Consider the following 25,306-nt stretch of genomic DNA (forward strand, 5'->3'; position numbering starts at 1 on the left):
TATCATTAAACGTACGTTGTGTACGTTTTATCTTTACATATCAATATGATAATATAATCGCAGACTACTCTCTACGACAGTTAGAGGAATCAATCTCTTCGTATCATTCAGAAATTCCACAAATTTTAATCGCCGCTTTCGTCATGACGAGAGCGATAAAAATTTATTATAAAATCAATTTGCGTCAACGACGGACCAAGACGGTAGAATTTTACGCAGCAATAGGCTATGAGTCGCACACACACACACACACACACACACACACACACACACATACACACACGAAAAATATGACGTTTGTTCTTTGTCATTTGATTCGGTGTGAGATATCGTTATTATCATATCTTGAAACTAGAGCGGGAGACTGTAATTTTATAGCCCGGATACAAAGATTTTCCCCTATATATATGCATATTCAGAGTATACCTTTCCGCCCGCGTCAAACTTTTTCGCGCGTGTTTGTTTTCGATGGCGCGTGGGCGAATCTCGCGACGATGACCTCTCGGCGCATGTTTCGCGGCCATGCTGAAAAATTGATTTACGCGCCGATCGTCGATCGCTGATAAAACGAGCCCGTAACGAGATACGAGGAAAAAATAGAGGGGGAGAGCGCGAGAGAGAGAGAGAGAGAAAAGACACATACTCGGAATCACGTCGGCCGCGATCCAGCCAAAACAAAGAGCGGACCGCTCGATTCGGCCGGCCGGCTGGCAAGGTCCCTCTCTCCCCCTCCCCCTCCCCCGCCCCCATCGTCCTCCACAAACCGAATGCCAGACAACGAGGGCATCAGCCCCCGTGAATCACCGCCGGTCACCTTCACTTTTTATGCAACTTTCCGAACCCGATCTCGCTGCCTGCGTCGCCTCGCGTCGCACCTTCTCTCCGCTCGTTATGAATATCCGTGCAATCGACATCGCTTTTTTTATCGATATGTGTTGTGTATGCGGCACGAAGGAGAATAAAGATGTCGGCGCGTTATCAAAGTTGCTTTACTAATCGTGTTTAATACATCGTAGTCGTAAAATTTATCGAAACTTTGCGACCCACTCGACAAGTGTCCTTTTTTCCCTTTGTTTAAAAAATTCCCTCTATTATATTATAATATGTACTTTGCACAATTTTTATTATTATTATTATACATATATGTGCATGTAGAATTTTTAAAAATATACATATACTTGTATACATATTTATATCCTACTTTTAGATGCAAAGTTTGATGGCGCGATTTACATAAATTCGCACACGCATAACGACGATACCACGTGTCCGCTGATGCTACGGTGGGCGAATTCGGTATTTCAAGGACACGCGCGCGTGCACGGATGTGCACTGCGTCGCTATCTCGGCACGCTGCAGTTTCGTGCACGTATGCGAGCGCGACGCGGGCCACGTGTATTGTTTGCGCAAATAATCCACGGTGATGAATCGTAAGTTATGGACGCTGAAAAATAACAGGTCGATAGTCGCTAAAAAAAAAAGAGGATCTCCAATTGAAAGACGCACGAGAGAATTATACAAAGAATAATAGTAATAATAATAATAATAATTTAAAAAGAAACGTAAATATATATAAGTCAATAATTTGATATTAATTATAAAAATAATATCGCGCTTACGTCATTTTTATTGATAATACGTCACGATTTATTATCGATGCGATTGTTTCTTTTGTCAAGCTGATATTTTAAAACTTGGTTTTATTGCGTAATATTCTCGATATGTTATACATCTACCTACGCATTCATGTATACATCTATAGTAGGGGAATCAAAGTTGGGCTCTATGCGCAACAACTATTGGACTATGCGCAATAACTATTTCTAAACACAACGGCAGAGGAATCGTCGCCTTTACCGACGCATTTAACTTATTGCGATGCGTTACATTACATTACTGCAACTCGCGACCGACACGTGTACTCGGAATGCGTCATTGAAAAGTACGGGAAGAGCGTATGCCGGTTCAAGTACACATACGCAGTCACTTTCCTTGTGCAATCTGTGAATCGGACGAGCCACGATTATTTCCTCGCTCGAAGAAAAGCACGATGCTTATCTCTAGGTGCATTGAAATGACGTTAAAAAACGTTGCGATTTATTTAGAATAAATATACAGATTGCATTAGAATTAATGTAATATATGATACAAATATAGTGCATTAGTATGCGTGTGTGCATAAAATTTTTCATTTAAATTAAAAATACTTTTCTTCGAGAGAAAAATGCACGACAGGGATTTTAATCGGGCAATAATTCAAGCTTGTTAATTTATTTAAAAATTTGATCGAGAAATTCATCTTAAAATCTAGATACTTATATTAAGATCGCAATAAATATATCCGTATATTAAATGCGATGTTAACGTTGAGTATATCTTTGTATACCAAATTATATACCTGGAAGCTCGCTGACGCAGATGCAGTTTATTATCATTGCGTGCATAATCTTCAAGGAATTGTCAAGCGCAATAATCGGAGGAAGAGAGAGAATTATCCTTCGGGAATACATGTTTCTTAATCGCGTAGCCACGTGCTCGTAACGATAAATTTGCGAAGCATCTGGCGAGGAAGAATGTTGGAAAGCTAGATCAATTATAATTTTTCTCAACTCTTTCGCTCTCTCTTTTTCCGCCGCATTCCTTTTTTTTCGTTCGCGTAAAAGTGCGTTTGATCCGCGAGAGCGCCGGTCATTAGCGACTGGCGTGTCATTTCGATCCGAGTCTCGGCGACAGTGTGATAATTAAATCTGCTCTCCCCGCGGAAAACAATAGTGTCCTCCTTTCCCCCTCTTTCCCAGCGAGAAAATGCTCCATTCTCGTTATACGAGCGAAATCGCCGCGACGGTAATTAAACGCGATCGCGTCGAGCGAATTGCATACGCAATTAAATCCTAAGAGCGAATATCCGATCATTTTAAGATCGCCCCATTGAGAGAGCTCGTCGAGAAGCGAATAAATTTATTAACATAAATCGTGACGAGAAAATAACTGAATTGTTAATTTTATAAATGTTCTCTCTCTCTCTCTCTCTCTCTCTCTCTCTCTCTTTTATGATGTTTTATAAATAAATAAATTTTCTCAGTCACGCAGCCTACTTTACAACTATAAAAGGTAAGAGACGAGACTTTCGTTCGTTCGGTCCTGATATTTTTTTTTTTATACAATTGAGATTGTGTCGGAGCTACTTATTGTTAGTGCGCGTCCTTAACGCTTAAGGAAAGTCGCAAGCGAGCGACGCGGGCAATCACCTTTCTTATCGTGGTCTTTAACGCGCAAGGCCGCGACGGGACCTCCATATCTCGATCTCGAGACGGGCTTTTCTCGACGAGGTTTCGAAATCCTCATGCGCGATAGATTTCGTTTCTTCCGGATAAAATTACTCTCAATTAACGCGCGCGCGCATTAATTATGAACAAAGCCACTACATTTCGCGAAATGCAATATAATATATAAAATAGAAAAAAACGAAACGCTTTTAAATAATAATAATATTCTATATCTCGAGCAACATTTTTTTTCTGAGAATTATAATATATTTTTATTGCACACGCATATATATATATATATATATATATATATATATATATATATATATATATATGACATCCTCAAATATGTCTCGCGACACAGTAATGTACGCAAATGAGCAAATAATGCATGAAGGTAATTGACTTGATTACTTATACGTCTCGGTTGATTTTTCGTGACCGATTTCCTCCCTCTTTTTTTTCGCGATTAATAAATTAAAAACGAAAGCTTCTCGGAAAGAAACGAAACAGAGGGGTACATGCTCGAGTTATGGAATATTAATATTATCTAAGAGCGTTTCTCCTTCTTTCTATTTAATCACGATGTGCGCTAGTTGGATTATTAATATACATATAGCGCGGGAGAGAGAGCGCATATTTTAAATGACCGCCTCGTTCAACAACAATCATTTCCTCGGCGCGGTTTGCTCTCTCCTTAACTACGTCGAGACTACATGGAAGACGTCGAGGAGAAAGTGTAACTGTTAAAGTAATAGTGACGACGTCGCTGTAATCGGGATTGCACGTGCAAACGTTTCCAATAGCTCGGCAAACTCGATTCCGTTTCTTTAATGTCTCTGCGTCGTTGAATCTAATTCCCTCGGAGAAATGTGTGGAGGAGAATCTTGAAGCGGAGTTTCTGGAACGCACGAGTCTGAAAGCGAGGGACTCTTTAATATATACTTTTAATCATTTATATCGCGATAGTCATCCAGATATAAAACTACGATTAACGTAATGTCGATTGCGTTATTCGTTAATTAAGAAATAAATTCACCAAATTGAAACACCATCCTCTCCATGAATTCTTCGACAGATGTATACATGTAAATATAAATATTTTCCTTTCCTCTTAAATTTTATACGACGAAAGATTCATCATCGATGCAAACATGTAGGATGTATAGAGGGGAAGTTTGATTTCTCATTTGCAGCTGCAACATGGAGATTAAGTCCGAGTTCTCGTCACCGTGTAATTAAAGTGTACGGATCCGTGTAATAACGGTAATAACTGAAGCGAGGCATCAATCGCGATTGTATAAAGCCTAAGGTTCCTGACCAGATCCGGTCGGGTTCACCGACCTCTGGATTCCAAATCTCAAATATGAAAATATGAGGCGGCGACATACGTTGGCGTTTCATTCTGAGTATCTGGAAAATAACGATCCCATCAGACGAGCTATATCCTAGAGTTCCAAAAAATCGGCGACGCTTTTCTCGAGTTTTATGTAACGTGAAAAATCTCAAACTTTCCAAATTAAAGTCAGTAGAAAATCAACAATTAACCAGCGATTAATATTTTGCTGTAAATATCCGTGATCAAAATAACGAGGGGAAAATTGGCGAATAAAATGTTTGTGTTATCTTTTTATCCGTTCGTTCTCCATCACATGGAATATTCGATGGATCGAGAGAGATGCTCTATTTCGTTCACTCTGTATAAAAGACGGGAACCTACTTGGCTCGCGGACGGTACTTTCATCCGCCAAGTGAAAGCAATATGAAAGTGCCTGATTGTAAAGTAGAAAGGTGAAATGTACGATAAAAAGACGATGCCGTTACGTGCGTGTGTACCGGTCGACCCATTTGAGATTGCGACGAGAGACGGAGCAGGAGAGAGGAGGAAGGATGGGATCGATCGCGAGCGGAGAACGTTGCGGGGGATCCTTGATTTCGACGTCTAAGGACAACGATAGGTCGATATCCACGTCTACAACAAAAAAAGAAAAAGATTTCTCGTTTTTACAATCGCCGACTCGCGAAATAATCGGAGGAGGAAAACATTATTGCAGCGAATTTATGTTGTGTATCGGGGTAAATATGTATAACTATTACAATATGCCGAGAGCGCATAATTGCTAAATTGTTGTAATACCGTTATCGTGTATTGATAATGAATTATCTCGGTAAGGTTATTTCATTCCATGGGTCAGCACGAGATGCGATAACTTTTACATCTCTTCTGCATAAAGGTTGCAATAATGATGCAGGAAAGAAAAGAGGAAGAAGGGAATCGCGCGAGGCGCATTAAAAGTTTATGGCCTTCTCGCTCCAGCTTGGAAATATCTCGCTTTAATTTGCGCAATTTAGAATTGTTTGATGAATAATTGCAAAGTAACTGTATATAACATAACGATATACGGAGAAAGAGAGAGAGGCGGGGGGAGGAAGAGTTAAGATATTGAATGACATTCCGCTGCAAGGGTGCAGGAGGTGAGAGGTCAAAGCAATGATTTGATCGTTGACGCGTTTACGCCCCTGCTGTTTTTCACCTACAATTGAGTAACGTCGTCATCGTGCGTATCTTTATGCAAGCGAGTTAATTTTTGCATCATAATAAGAGTTCCCTAACGATTTTCCAAGTCGAGTCAAGTTTATTCCAAGTCGATTTTGCAAGTTTTTTTTTACAAAGAATTGTAAAGTTAATTTCTTAAATATTAAAAAATGTTGGAGAAAAAAATCAAAGAAATGAAATAAATAATAGAACTTTAATTCGTGAGAATGATTCGAAGCAATACTTAAAATCAATTCTTCAAATATTGCTGTTTTTTATAATGCACTTTTTTATAACGTGATCTATTCTCGTGGAGGAGAAATTGACTCCGACAAATTCGTATATGAAAATACATGCACGTGAACATGATGCGTCGTTAATCGAATATCGGAATATGAAATTAAAGAGACTTTTTCTATTTGCTCGACCAGCAATTCAATCGAATTTAAACGTAATTTCGATGTAACTTGAGCGTACAGCCAAGCTCACGTGAGGCAGGAAATCTTAGACTACTAGAGAAAGTAGCTTTCGTAGCTACTTAGTAATGTATACATACTTACTGCATATGCTACTGCACGCGTGCATCTTGCTAAAAATCTGCATGAAACACAGCTCCTCGTCTTGATCTTTTCGGTCACGTGATCTCATCAAAATGCCTTTCTTTCCTCGTAATCACAAACAATCGCATCGACGATTCGCATTCCTTCACTTTTTTTTATTTTAATATCCTGTAACGAGTTATATTCATGAGATTAAAAAAATCCTTGCTAATAAAATTAACAAAAATCGTAATCTTATTTTGATTAAATACGTTAAAACCTTTTCACGTCTCTTCTTCTGACAAGCAAATATTTGTCTCCCATTAAAAAAATGATAATGATAACATTGATGACACGTATAAATTATGTATTTCAGTCTATCATAGAAAATAATAAAATCACTTGCGTGATTCATGTCAAGAGATAATATATACGTTTCTAATCTTTAATCTCTCGATCGCACAGACATCATTAACATTATCATCATCACTGGTTACTCAAGCTATTTATTCTTATCAATATCGGTTGTATTTTTGTTTCACATACCTTTGACGGATCGATGGTTTTTTTTTATGTAGCACAGCGTGAGAATCACATTTCTTCCTATTCTGCAGTCTCAGAGCCTTATTTGGTAATCGACGTTGAATCGTCCTCGCTGACAAATGTTCAGATACTCAGTCAGTTTTCATTTTCTGTAAATGAATATAATGCAGCTAGAGTGAAAAGCCGTTTTTTTTCTAATAGAAACGTTGAAAAAAATAAATTTGTTTGTTTTCATATATTTTCTTCAGTATAATATTATTTTTCTTTATATTTTTTTATTAATGTAATAAAAAAATTAGTTTTTATTTGTTCTATTTTTAATTAATTTTTTTTAAAGTAATTTTGATGAATCTTATGGCAAATTAATCAAACATGATTTGATTCGGGTAATTTTCAATTAAATATGTAATATAATTTTTATTATCAAAAATTATTAGAATTATGTCAATTTGTCATTTTAAAACAAAAATCTCAATTTATTAAAATTGTCTTTGAACAAAGTAAATATATTATATTAAAAATACAAATAAATAAGTAAATAAATAAATATATAGATATATATAATATTAAAATAAACATATGAAAAATATATAAGAACTTTAGTTTTTTTATCTTATTGAAATAGCGATTAAAGTATATTTCTAAAGATTACAAACTATATGTTTTTATCATGGACGTAATATATACATAGACTCCGCATGTGGCCAAAAAAGTGAAGCCAACGTATAAAAAGAGTCAGATAATCTAATCTCTCTGTTCTTTGTCTCTTTCTGCGCAGATGAATTATAAAACAAAAAAATAAAAGAAAGAAAGAGAGAGAAAACGAGCCCCTCTATTCTCGCTCTCTTTCTAGATGTTGGCTCAATTAGACGGCAAAACAAAGGGAATCCATGGTTTTTATATCCAGAAAAAAGACAATTCACTCAAGTTCAATCTTGATTTGTTTTTGGAGAATTTATCTAATTAAAAATAATAATTACATAACCTATACATCAATCGAAATATGATCTATATTTAAAAATAATGGTGATAAGTTCAAATCTAGTATCTAAAAAAATAAGAAATCAACTTGCAATGATAAAAATATAAAACTGTCAAATACCTGGAAGAAAACGAGATTTGTTTCTTCGTAAAAACCCATTTTATGAAAAAGAGTTGACCTTTTTCTACTCACATTTTTAAACGGAGCACTCTGAACGTCGCGTTACATCGCTCGCGCCATGTTTAAGATGGCCGTCTCTTACGTCACAGTTGCGTTTCCGTTTCGCGCGCGAACGGCGTAAACGCGTAGAGACGGTCTCCGCGATTTTCCCGCGAGCTTTTACTCGTCGAAAATGTATCGCGGGCATAAATAAGTGTCGAAAATGTCGAAATAAGCGTGCGCGTGGTCGTCGTGCCATTTATATTTATCGCGAGTGCGTGATAGGGTGCAAAGTGAACGTCGAGTGGAATCGTTGGACGAGAATTGAAATACTCGCAATGGCCGAAAGTGCCGTTAGATTCGTGATCCTGAATCCCAGGTAAAAAATGATGTAATGATAACAATCATCGCGCAGTTATTCTTATTTATTTGTCGAAATGTATATCGCAATTAATCGAACGAATTTGCAGTAATTCTTATTTTTTCACTTCCGATTTTTAACCTCCTACGAGGAATCTTTCATCGAGCAAGTTATACCGGCGTACTTATTTATTTATCGAGACGTGATATAATAATTTTCGCGAGTACTATAAGTATTCGTCGGCTGAGAAATTATTTCTGTACATGAGTAAAATTCTTGTAGATAATCGGCATCCTTTATACGTATCTAATCGTCACGAATCTAATTTATAGAGTAATAATGGTAGCCTCGAACATATATTATACGAGTTGTTTCTAAAATCGTATCCCTTTATTAAACTCTCCACTATCTGAATACAAATAAAATCACGCAAATTATATCGACAATATTTTTCTCGGACGGAATTGTTTTCCAAAATTGTGTCATGACGCAATAGTTATTCTCTCTCTCCGCTAAATACGTCGATGTGCAAGAATAATTGAAAGATTTGAGAATATTTGGAGCGTAAAATATATTTCGAAGCGAGAATATGTATCGGTAAAAAAAGTCTCTAGAAAATCTAACAGAGTGCTTATCTACACTTTTTTTTCGACGCTCGGCTGGATTCCAGGAATCGCGCGGCTACCGAAGTTGTTGCTCTTACCCCCTCTCCTCCCGCTCTCGTGTTCCTTCGCGCTGGCAGAGGTACGTCGAAGGGCCAATAGTCTATCGAACGAGTTGAGATAAGCGTCGCGCGACCTTCTCCAACGTTGAATGTCCATCTATGCCAAGGAAAGGGGATTATTCGACGTGGAAAACACGTGAGGGGACAATTGGACGACTGGGGTGAGTAAATTTATCTGCCATAAATATTCCTTCATCCTTTTATTTACGGTCATTTTGTTAATAATTATCTTTGTGTCATTTTTTTATTACGTTAACTTTTCTTATATTTTTTTCTACACCTTGGAATATATAATAAATAGTTTACGCATATTGAAAGGAGCGTGTTTCTCATCTCGATAATTATTTATACAAATTTGCATCCCATAGATTACTTCGATTTTCACATATGTATGTAGTTATTTCTGAATCGCGTGCGTCTTGAATTGCACGAAGGTCGTTTTCGAAGTTGTAACGCTTTAAAATATCACTATATTAATCGCTATTTATTCGATCACCCTGAATAATTCTTTTGTTATTATCTCGTGTTATTTGTTATATTTTCTTCTATTTATACATTTTTTATATTTACATACGTCAAATACGTACATTATACATGTATACGATGAACGTTTTATAGCTTGGACTTTAAGAATAAATTAAGACTTTATGAATAAATTAAGCCATCGTCATATATACATTTTCTGAATAAAATAAAATTGTATTTGTCTCGTTTTTCGCGGAGAAAAGGAAGTAATGGCACGTAACCTTGACCTTGTTTTGTATGGAAAATACGCACGTGCGAGATAGTGAGCTTTTAAGCTGAATGAAAATTACTGTATTTTCAAGCGTTGCATATCTTTGGAATAAAAAATGATTCCCGTGTATAATTCAAAGTGCCTACGTTCTAAAAAATATTCTTCAACATGCACAATGAAGATAATCTGAAATCTAATGTTTTATGAATTATCATCGTCTCTAATTTTGATTATTTATATAGAGTGACTTATTTTATTCCTATTTCATTGAAATAATTTGTGGGATCGTTGACGTAAAACTGTCAATCAAAATAGATTAAAGCAGATTTCCTTCCTCAACGATAATTAATAACAATGATGCGAGTTTTGCACGGTTGAGGAAAAAAATAAAATATAATTATACTCAATGTGTGTGTAATTTTAAATGAGGCGACGAGTTTGCTCGAGTACAGATAAGATTTGTCGGGATATAAAGGCGTCTCGCGTAGGACTTATCTATCGTCTATTTTTCAGCAACGATCGCTTATCGGTAACACGCGCGTCTCGTGCGCCTCGTTTAATCGTAACCACCGACATTTTGCGACACCGGAAATACCCGTCAGCTTTTATCACTTTGCATTCTTGCAGTAGCGAGTCTGTAAAGTACGCGCTGCTGTGGTCTTATCGCGAGTCACGTTGCACGATGAACTAAACTCTCTTCAATCATATAATACTTATCTCTTATATTACAGTATCATTTATAAAATATAGCGTACAATTATTAAACGTAAAGTAATTAAATTATACAATTAGTGAATATGAGTAAGTAAATTGAAATAAATAAACAAACATTACACACATTTATAAAATAAACAAATCGAGTAGATGCGATGTGATAAATATTTTTCATTTATTTAATTTATTTAGTTTGTATAAAAAAAAAGTATTGAAATGTGCGTTACACATTTTTGAATGAACTCGAGCGCAAGGCGTATTTCGGTGGGTCTTTTTTCGCGTAATAAATTCGCATGTTTAATTGGCGAGAAGGCCGACAGATTAATTTTCGTTTCGAAAGTCGCAATTCCGGGGAATGCAAGCGCGAGGAGAGCTTTCGGAATCGGAAAAGTAGGTCAACCAAACACGTGTACAGCAGGCTCGACCGAGTTCGAGGTCGTCCGTTACATAACACAGATATATTAGCTATTATTTACGTTCTCTCTCTCTCTGGTACCGGGCCAGATTCTGTTAAAGCCGACATACGACACCGAATTACAACGTGTATAACAGCGCGAATTAACGAATTGTTGTAAACGTCACACGACAAACTTTGCGAGTCCTCGTGGAAAGAGATTATCGGATAGAATTATAAGATGTCTGCGATTTAATTTCATGTTCTGTTTCTTTTTGCTGATTTTTCTTTTCGTCGAAACTCTTCTCTCCTCTCTCTCCCTCTCTTTTTCGTTCGATGTCGAGATCTCTTCTCGTGCTCTTGCTCGTTCTAATGCCATTGTACGGAGATAAAACTTAATAATCTGCAACTGTGTAACCCATCTCTCTCTCTCTCTCTCTCGATGCGACTCGTCGGGTTATTTGCGTACGGCCAATCTACTGATTTATTCTTCGTTACGAGATAATCTCATTTCCGACGAAATGCTAGCGGCGCAATCTAATTACCAACCGCTGCGTATTTCCTCTCCTCGGCCAACGACCGTCCAATTAATTCGCTGTTTTCGAATCTGCGCTAATTTATCGGCTACATCGACCCTCCGTACATTTGTCGTCATTTAGTCTTTAGTCTCTCCAGAATACGCTCGACGTGGATATAAAAGAAAATTTCATTTGATGCACGTTATATACGTAGCTGTGCTTATAAATCAATATTTTCTACTAATCTTTTATTTTATTCAAACGCTCGTTCTTTTTTTGCACGATCCATCTATAAATAAATACAAAAATTGATTATTGCGTTAGACTGTTTAATTGATTTATTTAGTCAATCTATTTAAATTTATTTGATTATTTATTTATTTATTTATCAATACAAACGGGGGAAAATTATATTAAACAGATGATGCAGTTCTCTTTCATGACTTTTTAATTACCAAAAATAAATTTTTCAGATATAAATAATTACTTTTCCAATTTTTGGCACAAAAAAATAATTATCCAAATATCCCACGTGTATCTGTTCGTGTGAAAATAAGCCATGTAAATCGCGGAATTAATTATCGATTATTTTCATCCTTCTTTTTACGAGAGATTTTATTTCATGCTCGTGTATTCGGAGAATCTAGAGATTCGTTGCATCAAAAAGGATGCGTCGCACAATCGATCGAGGTCGATCGAGGAAAAATTCTCGATGCCTTTCAAAGAGAAAAAAAAACGGTGCGCCTCTTCTCTCAATAATAAACTCCAAACGGGATGCCCTGAAAAAAAAGATCTAGCGGGGGTAGATTTGCTCGCGTTTATCGATCGATTTCCTGCATCCGTCGATCATTGTGCGGCCGCTTTTGTACATCCTTTGCGCTTATAAGATTGGGGAAGAAGGCGCATTGTGCACCGGAATATGTGTGGAATATTATTACGAGATGCAAAATATAATCTGTGGGTGCTCGTCTCGTGTTACGTTTCGCGACGTAGCATAACACGGGGAAATGTTCTTTTAATTTAGATTCTCTCGACGCCGCGAGTGAGACAAAATTAAGTCCTCTCAGTCTTTCGAAATTATGCCGCGAGAGCGAGATAATTACGTCGCTCTTAATTCAGGCTGTATTTGTTTGTAAACGTACTCTTGAAAACATTTTTGTCTCTTATTATTATAATTATAATTATAATTATATAACATTTTCTCTCTCTGTAATTTATTTTATAATATTTATATAGCATTCGAAATAATTTCCAAACTTTTAGCATTGAAAGAGAGGATGAATTAACGGTTAAAATTAAAGCTTGAAAAAATGACGAGGAGAAAAAATATTTGCGTCACTTTTTACTGAATCATCGATGTTATCTCATTAAAATAAGTCATCGTTGTGCGTTGCGAAATTTTCGATCGGAATCGAGACAGCGAACAAAGATGACAATCGAGAACAAGCACTGCAATATGCGATTGCGTCGCTGCAAAGCTCCGCTCTATTTGCATATGAAAGAATGTCTCTCGTTGCGATTGCGGAATATCGGACAAAAATATTCTACACAAATTGGGGATCATCGTATTTTTTATAGATAAACGCATCTACACACAGAAAAAAATTAAGTGTCAAATCAAAAGTTGTATACTTAAACTAATTTATTGTTTATATACGCAACAATTTATAATCTTCTTAGAAGAATTTAATAATTTTAAATTTCAGCAATATTATAGTCTTATTTTAATATTGCAATTGTCTCAAGAATATATAATTATTTAATTCTACTTTTGAAAAATTATAATCTTTGATTTAAAAATGTTATTTTCTGTCCAACATTGTTTCTTTTTCATTCGAGAAAATTAAATCTTAAATTATAAGAATATATTTTTCTTGATTGAACTATATAAAATTGAAAAAAAATATTTTAATTAAAAGTGGTTTCCAAAGATAAGAATCAAAGTGTCTTGATTCCAAAGATAAGAATCAAAGTCTCTTTGATTCTTATATAAAATTGCTTCATTCAATTATTCAAGCAATTATATCTTTCTTTAAATAATCTTATGTCAAGATTTTCATGTTAAAACTAACAGTATATTTTCAAAACAAGAATGTCCTTTTTTTCTGTGTATATTTTTAATCGCGATTTGTCCATGCAATATTGTGTTAATAAGTCTTAATAATTTTCTTTCACGAATAATAATAAGAATGACAGTCTCGTAGAGACTTTCGTAAAAAAATCGTAGAAAAATTTTAATTTTATAATCTTGTACTGTCAATATTTCCTAAATATATCCGATATTATGCCCGTAAAATATCACAAGTTGGAAGAAAGAACTCGATACCACTTAAAATATGTACTAGGCGTGAAAAATAGTCGAGACAAAATTATATCTCGCGATTATCCTCTCGTTCTCGAGCACTCCCTGGGCGATTTGCGAGGAGCCTCGTCGGGTAAAAAGCGAAAGAAAGGACGAGGGGTGAGCGGACGAGGCGACAATTTCCGATGCAAATTGTCGTACGATGAATAGAATGACGCACAAATACACCGAGGAGGAGGTGGAGCGAGAAATGAAAGGGGGGAGAGTGGATCGCACGAGGGAGGAAGCGGTCGTAAGGCGAGACGGCGGCGCGACGTAAGTGTGTCGTCGCGAAGAAGCGGTACACGCGACGGATCCTCTGTCATAATATATAGTTTCACAATAGCGCGGCTATCGAGGGCAGAACACCGTTAGCTCCTCTTCGTCGCTCTACTGGTACCGTGTTACTCGGAGAGGAGGCAGCGTCGTCCCGGCAAGAAATCGTCTCGCCTCGTCTCGCCTCACCTCGCCTCCCGGCTTGTCTCTTTCTCGCTACTTCCCGTGTCACGTGCATCTCCGACGCGCACGAACCCCGCGACAATGACGGATCGGTTATCCTAGAATTGGAGCAACTGGGGCTCGCGATTTCGGGAGGACAAAAGTTTTTTTGTGCGCCAATCGAAGCTTCCCTTTGCTCCTAATCAATTATATTAATCTTATACAGCTCCAGAATTCTCTGACAATTATCTAAAAATTGAGAAGCAAGATAATCTCTTTTTTCTCTCTTTTTTTTATTTGATATGTCTTTAAAGTTTATAAAACGAAATTAAACATGTAAAGATATCCAGTACAAATTCTCACTACGAAATATTAAACTTCCGAGAGATACAAAAAAATCAATATCTCGACATTTTGCGAGATTAAGGTTCCAAAAATTTACATCTCATGTTTTATCAAAATGTCCCATATTTGAATTTGAAACGAGTCTCGTCGATATTTTTTTTATTGAATATATTATACGAAGGATTTTAATATCTTATACGCGAAGGCGGGAGAAAACATGACGGATAAAACGCAGCGGGCATTATCGGTTCTCTCTTCCAACGCAATGCGTAAGGTTAATGACACGTTGTGTATGACAGGCCGTTGCATATCCAGGATGTCCGCAGCGCGCGATAGAAATGTCTCGGTTGCAGTATCCTGACGCCTGTCTGCGTGTCGTATCGGCACACAAGTATGTATGCGTATCCCTTTTTCTCGGAAAACTATAATCGCGATATTTTCTCCAACGTCGGACTCGCGTAATTTTCTTCATTGATGTAACAAACAACTTCTGTCTCGAATATTTCTGTCCTGAAAATAATCTTGCTCTCCCGCAGTTACTTATCAGATTTTCAAATTTATCCATTTCTTTTATTTTATTTTACAATTAAATTTATTAATTTATTTTTAAATTTAATTTATATTTTTTTGTTTATTTATTTTTTATTATTAAATAAAATTTTTTATTATTTTTTATTTATTTATTTTTAAATTAATTTATATTTTTTATTAATTTATTTTTAAATTTATTAGTTTATTAATTAGTTTGCTTATTGTTTGGTTAGATAATTTCTTTATTTTTTTTCCTTGAAAAAAGGGGAAATAATTTATACAACATACATTATGTGTCTCGTGTGTCTAAAGGATTATTTTATGTCAAATTGAAATAAATTGACATCTTCTTTTTTTATCTACGATAATTCTTTAATGCGTCTTTCGTGGATATCGATAACCGTTGAGGAAAATATCGTCTCTTTTTTTTACATTTTATTTTTTTCATCCTATATTAAACATCGAAACATTTCAAGATCGCCGCTAAGTAGGTTGAATTTGCCGTCGTTATATTATTCGCGCAAAAAGGGGATATTTCAAGCGATATCTAGGCAATGATTTGCCGTTAGACGGCGCACGCTAAAACTAGAATCGAGCCGGAAAAAAAGGACGCCGGGTGCGAGCTTCACGTGCATCCTTGCCGTGCAACGCTTTGTTTTCGAAGGCTGCTCACGAGGCTTATGCGCGAGAGCTCGGCGAGTTATTTCTGTCCCGACACCCTCTTTCCTGTGCCTGCCTCTATCTCTCTCTCTCGCTTCCCTTCCTCCTCCTCGATATCCTCGCCCTCGCGTCCCCCCTCGTCCTGCGACCGTGCCAGGGTGCCGTCTCCCTTCTTCCGTTTTGTCGCCCCCTTCTCCCCGCTCGGTTATGTCTTGCCCTGCTCTTGCGTCATCACCAACGTCTCGCCATAACCTTCCTCAAACGTTCAAAAGACCCTATTGTTGGAAAATTTTATTTTAATAAGATTTATTAAAATTGTATTTTAATAAGCTTTAGATTTATTTTTTACATTTTATACAGTTTCTCGAGTATCGAATAAAATTTAAATAAAATTTTATTTTATTTTATTTTATAAATTATCGATGGACTATTACTGGAAAATTTTATTCGATACTCGAGAAACTGTATAAAATGTATAAAAAATAAATCTAAAGCTCTTGTAGAATACGACACAACGGATAAAACGGGCGAAAAATAGCCAAGAGAAAGAGAAACCAGGTTCTTCTTCTAAATAACCCTTTAATTAATTAAATTAATTTTTATGAAAATTCTAATTTCTTTATTTGCCCTCTATTTTCGAAGCTAGCCTTTTATTTGCCTATTTTTTCCCTCGCGTTGTATGTTTTTATTTAGCAATTGCCACGTGAAAATAAAAAATTTATCGATTCTCAAGTTTCGTCGCGTAATTTTTCACATTCCATTGATTTTATTCTTTGAATGTCCGCGAGTACAAGGAAACAATCCGTTATTCGGTCGGGGAAATGCGTGTCGTTTGTCGAGGGGATAGCACAGATAACACGATCGATGAAGCTAAAAGTGCACGCAGTGAGTCATGTTGAAACTTATGTGTGCGTCTGAAACTTTGTAACCGCATCTAACAAATATTTCAACCAAGTAAGTGCCGCGTATGTATGATCGCTCTAGGTAGCGCTTGTCCTTCTTTAATGATTTAATTTTTGCACGTTGAAAATCGACGAGCGCTTTATAACACGATTTATCGCACGATTTTTTTTTTGCTCATCGTCGACTGCGCTTTTAAACGAAACGCTACAACGCACTTGCATATCATAAGAGATTATAAATTCATTCCTGTAATCGTTACGTGAACAATCTCTCGCTCTGTCATTGATTGCAAATGATTTCAATTCCGTTCCCGTCCCCGTCCATAATTGTCTCGCCGATCGCGACAAATTACACGCTGATGACAAAACAATAAACGCAACGAGCGAGGACGCTCGTTGGAGCATTTGCACGAAACTTGCTCGCTTAATAGCGCGATTGATCGAAGGACGCGAATAAAATGTCCGTTGAGAAAATCCTTGTCGCAATCTCGCTAGATTATTAATCTTATCGCGCCAAATATGTATGCAAGTGCACGTGCATTCTTGTTACTCCTTGCATCTCGGGAAATCGATGAGGCAATAAATATTATGTTTAGAACAACTCGCGGCTAAAAACGTCGTATTGTTTCGCGTTAAATGATTAACGTTATAAAAAAAAAATTTCGCGATTAATCATCTTTTATAAACACGTGTGAAATCGAAGACAACGCGCGATTCTCACTTTATCCGCTTCTATTATTCGCGGTAAACAGACGCGTACGTGACTCGAGTGACGTCATTGCAAAGGCAGAGTCCAGGTATCGTTGATATCTCATGCGAGTGGAACGAAACGGATTCGGGTAGATATGCACGGGTGATTAGTAACGCGAGCATAAAGCGCATTACATAAGCCGCGACTTATGACACCTCGGTTAAGCACGCTGTCTTGTTACAAGCTCGGCTTCAAGGAGGATCAGCTACGTCAAAAGTTTATCAATCTAATATATTTCGAGAGATTCTTACGTTTGACATTTTTTGCAAAGTATTTTGAGCCTTTTAAAATATAAAATTAATAATTAATGAATTAAAGATTTATCCTATAGAATATAATCCAATAATCTAAAAATAACAAATACTAAATAATTTGAATAAATACAAAAATAATCTGAAAATCGTAAATACTATCTTACATCGAGCTAACATTTTTTTATAGCAAAAATTTATGAAAAAAAAATTTAATTCTACAGGGCAAACCTTTAATTCACACAAAAATTAATTAATTATTAATTTTATATCATAAGGCTAAAAATATTCTGCGCAATCAAATTCTCAAATCTCGAAACGCATTATTGGATTGATCAACTTTTGACATGGTTGATCCGATCCTCCAATTTCTCCTTAACACGCGGGAATCGCGTTGACACGATACGTATATATGTATAATGACGCTGTCGGCACAATAGAACGAGCGCGTGTTGGGTGTACGTGTTGTTATTTTTCCACATCGCGTTCGTTTGAGCGCGCAACAATCGCGCCTGCCTTGCATCTATTCTCGTCCGTGGAAGAACGGCGTCTGCACACACGATAATAATGTAATAACGGCGCTTCCCCTGTCCTCTTATCGCGAGATGTGGGCTACGGTCAAGTTTAGCTATCGAACCGAGTAATAAGAGAGTTAATTAACCCCTTTATGTACATATATATATAGGTCGCGTTTCCCCAGGAACTCCTTTCTCTCGTGACGCGTCTACGTTAAATTTCTCAAAATTACATTTTCCCCTTGTTTCACTCCTTATGTCTTTACTGCAACGCAGAAGATTTGGTGAAAAATTCTATAATTAAAAATATATTCAAATTTATAAACCACTGCGGTCACAATCGATTTGTTTGATTCATCGAGGCAAAAAATCGGAAATGATCGCGAAATAGCTTTCGTAAGGCACAGCTTTTGTTGTGAATCTGTTTTCGTCGACGGCGACAGACGTTACGTGGCTGTCAATCTCGTAATCGAAGGGGAGGAGGGCAAAGGGGCTGTGTTACCTCGGGGATTGCAACCGACACGCGATCACGAACCGCGAGGTCGTAGGAGAAAGTCGCCGGCAGCCCTTGAATAAGATAACGATCAATGATACTCGAATGAGAAAAGGCACAACGTTGTCATTTTCGAAAAAATGTTCGTGCTTTGAACACATGTGCGGATAATTGAACCTTATATATACGTTTATCATTGAAGAATACTTGCGTGATTGTCGAAAATATTCGACAATTATTTCCCCACTCTCTAAAAATGAATCAGCGTATTATCACTGAAAAATAGTAAATAGTCACTGATTACAGCAGTTATAAGTACAGCACTGTAAATCAGTGATATTTTATTGAAAGAATCAGTTAATAATTTTGACTGTTTCAATCAGTAATATTTCTCAATATCAGTGATATTTCTTTCGTTATTGTCAGTAATATTAAACTACAATTCATCTCTCTATCTATTTCATATAAAATTAAAAATTTTATTTATATTTACTAAATATTTATTATATTAAAAATTTTATTTTATTTATATTATATTCATATTGAACTTGTTATTTTAAATAGATAACGAACGAATAATTTTCATTTAAGTCGCCAGACATTTATTTGTCCGACTTATAAGATCGGTTTAATATCTGAAGCCTCTCTATTGAGATTGTATCAGAAATTAAATCGAAGTAATACTTCTAATTTTATCTGTCGCTCTTTGCAAACTTTATATAATTCTTATGACTAAAACTAAATACGAGAGAGATAGCGATCGTAGCAGTAAATGAACGAACTAGCGAGAGATTACTGGTTTTACAGTGAATTTTACTTTAACTAACCATAATCAGAGATATTAGATATAAGATAAAATAACAAAAAAATAAGCGTTTCCACTGAAAATCAGTAAAATACTCACTGATTTTCAGTGAAATCTTATTTTACTGTTTAAATTAATGATATATTCACTGATTCATTTTTAGAGAGAACCTCAACTTTTTAATCGAGATTAATTTTTTTTTTCCCAACGAAGGCGAAAATAATTAGCTTTCGCTCACAGATGTCGAAAAATCGTGTCCCTCGTCATCTCGTCAATATCCTTCATCCCTGTTTCGGAGTTAAATTATGACCGGGGTCGACAATGTCATATCGCGATCAAAATATATCACTTTTGCGTGTAAAATTTATTATTCTCAATATTATCGATAGTCGGCGATCTGTGTCTCGCGGTGATTTTTCTCTGGATTAATATCGATGTTACGAATATTGAAAGTTTACCGATATGTAAATTATTCTGTCGTCATTTGTTTTATCCGCAAACACTCGCGAGGAAAACATGATCATGCGCGTCACGTATACAAGTATCGAGTACTTGTAACGTGCCGTTCCGCTTTCTTATTCTTCCGGAGCATACACACACACACACACACACACGCGCGCGCGCGCGCGCGCAGATTTTCAACACGGCTACAGTTTCTAGAGCAATGCTGATCGGCAGGGAAATTCATTTGCGGCTCGCAAGTTTCTCCCAACGCATTTCTATGCCGTAAGAGACTAATTTGGAAGCCCCCTTCGTGCATCGATTGTCACAGGCGAATTTACGTAATCGAGATCGCAGAAAGATCATCAGGCGATATTGAGAGAAGCAGAAATTTCACTCGACGCGATCCGCGATCGATCGAGGTCATTTATTCGATTAATGAATCATCTCTCGTTGGAACGTTAAAAATACCGTATATTTTCCTCGTTTTGTCACGACGTTGTATAAATTGCGCTGCGACTGCAGGTAATCGGAGAAAGTCGTTGACCCCGTTACAGGACGCACCGGCATGCACTTGCGATTGAAAGACCCCGAATCGACAGATTTTTTTGCCGAATTGGCGGAAGTAACCTCGAAAAAGTCTTCGATAACACCGTTCGTCGACCCCGGTCTCCGAATCTCAAAAACGACGTGGATGACGACACGTGACGGCAGTTTCTTGACCCTATCCTGCCGTATCTCATGCGTACAATATTTTTATTTTGCGATAAACCAAGAGATATACAAATTACACACACTCGTATACGATATTTACAAATGATCGTAATAAAAAAAATTCACGTATAGAAATAGACTCGTGGATAAAATTAACGCATAATTTTTTTTTTTTACTTTTTCTTTAACATTTAAATATCAGCTTTTAAAGAAAAAGTGAAAAAAAATTGCATTAATTTTGTCCAGAAGTATATATTATGTAAATATGGATTGTGTGTAATAATTGATAATATTATATATATAACACGCTATATTACACGTCAAAATACTTTCAGTCTTTAGAGTAGCGTTACGCGAAAAGTTGAAATTACGTATATACGAGGCGAGAAAGGGAGGGAGGGGAAATTATGTTACGGGAACCGAGATCGGGCGCATTTGATCGTAGTTTGTTGGCTCTTGGGTCCCGTGTTGCAAGGGGCGTCCGTTATCCCTCGGCGTGTTACGGATCGTTAAGCAGTTATAAAATATGCGTGTAAGGGAGCGAGTCGTGTGCTTTCTCGCGCGCTCTCGTCCCGTTTCCGAAGAAAGTTTCTACGGCAAGTGCATTCGCACATTCGAAAGTTTCCTCTCCAATCTCTTCTCCGATCGCTCAATCTTGTCTCCTCTCTCTCTCTCTCTCTCTTTCTTTCTTTTTCTCTCTCCGCATTGCCGATGCACTACTATGCAATTCTATTCAGATCGAACGGATTAATCTTCACGCTGTCGAGAAAATCGAAAGATGCCCGATTGGAAATTTTAATCGTTGCACGCGCGAATAAAAAGTCGCAAACTTCTTTCGAAAGCGATAAATAAAAAAATAACAGTCGCAAAATCGACCTATTAATCCTCGAATAAATTATATCGCAAAATTGCGATACCTCGATTAATGCATTTGATTCAAATACAATTTTTAGGGCCATATTGTTACGATAAATTTTAATTTGATTTTTTCAACTTGATTGAATTTTTTATAGCAATTTTAATTGTATATCGCGCCAGATTTTTATTTAATTATTTTAGAAACGTACTCGCGATATTTATATACACGTAATGCTACGAAGATTCTGAGAAAATTTGAGTTGCAGTTTGCACGACACCCCACGCGATTCGAACGCGGACGTGTCGTTCACCGCGAAAGAGAAACCGCTCGAGCGGTGCATTTCTTATTACACGAGCACGGCGTCGTACCGGATCGGTCAGGACATTGGCCTTCCACGAGGCGCGAGCGCGAGCGCGCACGCCTTCCGACTTTTATGTAACTCATTCCAAAGCGAAACGCACGCTAACCAGTCGGACACCCCAGCCACGCTAATCGGACACCTAGCCTGGCTTTCACGCGAGCGATCGCTTCGCGTATATATATATGTATATAATACCTGCCATTACGGATTAATTGGATGTATTTATACGTATGACGGGTAATCGCGCCAATTAAATAGGGGCGATAAATGAGCGAGAAGCAAATTCGAATGTGAGGTAATAGATGCGATGCAGTTGCGTTTACGCACGACTGTCGGACACATTTTAAGAGCATTTTTTTTTTAATTAAAATTAAATAGAATTTAAATTAAAATTAAGTAGAATTTAAATTAAAATTAAGTAGAATTTAAATTAAAATTAAATAGAATTCAAATTCAAATTAAATCTATAGTATAATTGTAATACACGAGTACAAGATGTACATTGTTTGCAGAGATTGTTCACAGCTGTTTTACTTACTCGAGCGAGTTACGTTTGCCATGCAATCGCAAAGTCGTAAGAACAGGCGCTGACGTTACACACTATTATACGCGATGGTGGCTTTGTTGACTTGAAAGCGGATATACGCACAAACTTGCATATGCAGTTAAACGCACATGACATTGCATATAATTGTGAATAAATAAAAGAAAGTTTTATTTCTCTTTGGAGCGCCTGAAATTTATATTATTAAAGATAGAAGATGATGTGGATTTTACAAAGAAATATACTTGTTTAACAAGTCATTTTTTTCTAAAAATATGGATTCAAAATATTTTTGAAGAAAAATAACATTAGTGTAAAATAATATAAATTATGAAAGATAATTATAATAGGGTGAAAATTTAATATTCGAGAATATTTCTCCGCAAAATTGTATAATCTCGATGCTAAATTTGAATTTTTCCGAATTTTTTTTTCATGTTTGGATTTTTTACCTCGCGTTTCAATATTCGCGTGTGAACGTGCGACACGCGTCGCGGCACGCGTGACACCCGCTATTGCACGCAATCAGCTTATCTCTCGCACGTGCGTATTTTCCCTTTCTTTCTCCCTTCGATCTCTCTCTCTCTCTCGCACACGCGCGACGAGCAACGAGTCAAGACTCGTTATTTTAATCTTTTATGCTTCCTTCCAGGAAGAAGACGATGCATATGCGCGTTAGAAAATAATTACGTGGATGCAAACTTATGTAATTCGCTATAATTCACCTTTACCTTTCATTTCAACAGGAATTTAGACTCGAGCTATAAATCTCATCGTCATTAGTTAATTATAATTCATTAATAATTTTACGATACATATACTCCTGGACAAAATTAAAACATAATTTTTTTTTCACTTTTTCTTTAAAATTTAAGTATCAGCTTTTAAAGAAAAAGTGAAAAAAAAATTATGCGTTAATTTTGTCCAGGAATATATATTATTACATACAATATAAAAAATTAGAATATACGGAAAATTAATTCAAAGCTAGAAAGTGCGCACTCGGATTTGCATATTTTAAAAAAAATTTACCTTCTTTGATCTCTAAAAAAATGCCTTTTTTTCTTCAAAATGCGATTGCAAATTATTACTATTGTTACGACTCGATCGGCTCGGCTTGCCTGGTCGATTACGACACCGATTGTAACGATCGGCGTAGAAATGCTAATGTAGCGCCGAGTTAGCATCGACACCTTTTTCGATTCTCGTCGCCTTCGTCATCGACGCGCCAGGTGTCAACAACCTACAGCAGGATGCGCGACACAAACGTCTCTCATCTTCTTTGGGTTAATTTTACTTTCTATCGGCTCTCTCGGTGATACGCCGTGACACATTTCGATGCTTATTTTATCTCGCGACTAACGTGCCGTGCGTACGATAATGGCACCTGTTTGTGTCACGTTTGCGACTTACGCAAGTAATATCGCGTGCACGATCGGCTTAGAAATAACTGTAATTAATGCTCAAGATACGTTGTAAATAGCATGTTTCGATCAATCTCTTCGGGATGTGATTTGTCTGAGTAAAATCCAAGTTAATTCAAAGTATAACTATTATTCGTCGTAACAGATTATCGCGATATCGAGTTGAATTATTCGTAACGTATAGTTTTACGCAACGCGAATGGTGAATTGAAGATTTAGATTAATGAATAAATGTTAATTTCGATAATATAGCCTTGGATTATACATTTGATTACTTATACTTGCCGGTAGCATTGATATTTATCGCTCGCAAAAATGAGCATCTTTCAAATTCACTCTTTCGCATTAATCAACTTGTTGTACGCAACACATAAACGCAATAATAATTCAGAGTTTTAATGCGAGAATAAGTATAATTAGATACTCGTGAAAGAATAATCAAATTTTTTTTTAATAGGTCATGTAAAAAATAAAATTATACGCATTTATTTAGTGTATTTATTTAACTTTTTGATATAAAACAGATATATAAATTACACAAGATTTGCGGATACAATATAATAAATAATTAAAACAAGAAAAAAGAGTAAAATGTAAATTATAATCCAATGTTAATTTCCTTTCTAAGCTGCTCGATTATAAAAACCTGCTTGAATCTTTGGCATATCGGAATTTGCCGAAAGCTATCGCATTTTCCTTCTACGCGTAAAAAATCGGCGAATTATAATATTCGCGGAATTGAATCTTTATATTCTTTTATCCTTCTTCAGACATATATTTCTCAATCATTGAGGCGTCGATAATTATTATACCCAGTGATCCCCTCGAGATGTCTCGCTTGTTGTCCTTATACTCGGTATCCCGGTAGAAATTCGCCGAAGGAATTTTTTCTTCGACATTGTTCTATCACGATAATGTGACATTGCGGCGCTTTTCGCGCGCGTTTGTATGTGTGAGCGGGTATTCTCGCCGGTGGTACCGGCGTAGAAAGTGGGTCGCAGAAAGCAAGGCCACTGACACTGGCCGCAACACATTGCGTCTTTCTTCCGGCGACGCGCGCGCGAGCGATTCCTCCTCCCCCTTCCTACCTTCCTTCCTTCCTTCCTTCCTTCCTTCTTTCCTTGCTACGTGTCGCGTCTCCTTTCTCCCTTTGTTGCGCTCGCGAGAGCCGCTGTCATGTTGCCGTCATTCGGTTGCCCGGCGGCGGCGAATCCGCGTCGTAATATTTGCCGGTGAAAATGCCAAGATGACGACGCCGATGAATGTTCCTCGCTCGTTATGTCACGACAGGTCGGCCGTCTCGATTTCGCATCCAAAGGCCCTTTCTTTCCGGTCGGGATACGATCGAAATTGGGCCGGATCTCGAACCGTGATTCTCGCAAAATCGCAAGTCGATGTATCCCGATATTTTCCTTTCTTATTTAGTATACTCGAATATTCGTATAAAGGCGATATTAAA

The 25,306-nt window shown here is 36.8% G+C and overlaps 1 protein-coding gene and 1 long non-coding RNA gene across 8 annotated transcripts in view; one reads left to right on the forward strand and one right to left on the reverse strand.

The window, feature by feature from the left end:
- Positions 1-3,613: 3,613 nt before the first annotated feature.
- On the reverse strand, positions 3,614-8,282 carry LOC145968175 (uncharacterized). Of its 3 annotated transcripts, XR_014437683.1 has the most exons (5): positions 7,987-8,282; positions 6,888-7,033; positions 6,363-6,530; positions 4,306-4,679; positions 3,614-4,182 (listed from the first exon to the last, which is right to left on the reverse strand). It is a non-coding gene; the product is annotated as an uncharacterized LOC145968175 (long non-coding RNA). The 3 variants fall into 3 exon arrangements; XR_014437684.1 differs by lacking the exon at positions 4,306-4,679 and having other exon boundaries at positions 8,059-8,282; XR_014437682.1 differs by lacking the exon at positions 4,306-4,679.
- LOC145968172 (caveolin-3) overlaps positions 8,115-25,306 on the forward strand; it is a 107,772-nt gene continuing 90,580 nt past the window's right edge. Inside the window, exons 1-2 of one of the 5 annotated variants that reach the window (XM_083093475.1) lie at positions 8,115-8,404; positions 9,057-9,271. The gene's annotated coding sequence lies outside the window, so the exon portion shown is untranslated. Of the gene's footprint in view, positions 8,405-8,905; positions 8,984-9,056; positions 9,272-14,685; positions 14,988-25,306 lie in introns of those variants that run through there. The other 4 variants (XM_083093481.1, XM_083093479.1, XM_083093476.1 and 1 more) reach the window with 4 other exon arrangements.

Source organism: Camponotus vicinus, unplaced genomic scaffold (assembly GCF_025532165.1).
Source record: "Camponotus vicinus isolate PSW18456_S1 unplaced genomic scaffold, iyCamVici1.0 SCAF_3, whole genome shotgun sequence".
NCBI lineage: Eukaryota > Metazoa > Arthropoda > Insecta > Hymenoptera > Formicidae > Camponotus > Camponotus vicinus.